Raw genomic sequence first — 604 nt, forward strand, 5'->3', positions numbered from 1 at the left:
TTATCGCCTCCAGAGACGTTAAGACATTTCAGACATGCAACTGATGCCTGCGCTCAGCCTGATTTCTTTGTCTTGTGCAAAACATGCCATGCAGTCTGTTGAGCACTTCATGATTATTCCTTTTCCACACCACAAAGTGTTTATACTGTTTCAGTGTCTCAGCCTTTTAGCATTAACCGGGCCCCCCAGCTGCTCGACAATCAAACCACTGATACCTTTTCCCTTTTTGTACTCCACATATAATAAGTTTGTCTAGGTCTTTCTCAGCCTTGTGGTTGTGTATTTGTCTGTCTTTGCACTCAACCAAAATCCTCACGCCTTCCCCTTATGTAGCCTGTCGGAGAGCGTTAAGGGCTACAAGAGCAGCGAAACGTAATAACCAGTGAAGCCCTGTGCCCTGTCAGCACGACTCATCCTCCAGAAAGGCCTGCACATCAGTCCATAGCAGCCCAGATTAAGTCATGCTCCACAATAAGTCTGACACATGGAGTTGGAGATTATAGCAGCAGACCATTTCCACCATCTACTAATGCAGATCGTCTAAAGCCCGTAGTGGAGTGATCAAACAGCGCACTCTGGTGGTGAAATAAAAAAAAAATACTAC

This window comes from Perissodus microlepis, chromosome 22 (genome assembly GCF_051167445.1).
Source record: "Perissodus microlepis isolate ML-2025 ecotype Zambia chromosome 22, ASM5116744v1, whole genome shotgun sequence".
Lineage (NCBI taxonomy): Eukaryota > Metazoa > Chordata > Actinopteri > Cichliformes > Cichlidae > Perissodus > Perissodus microlepis.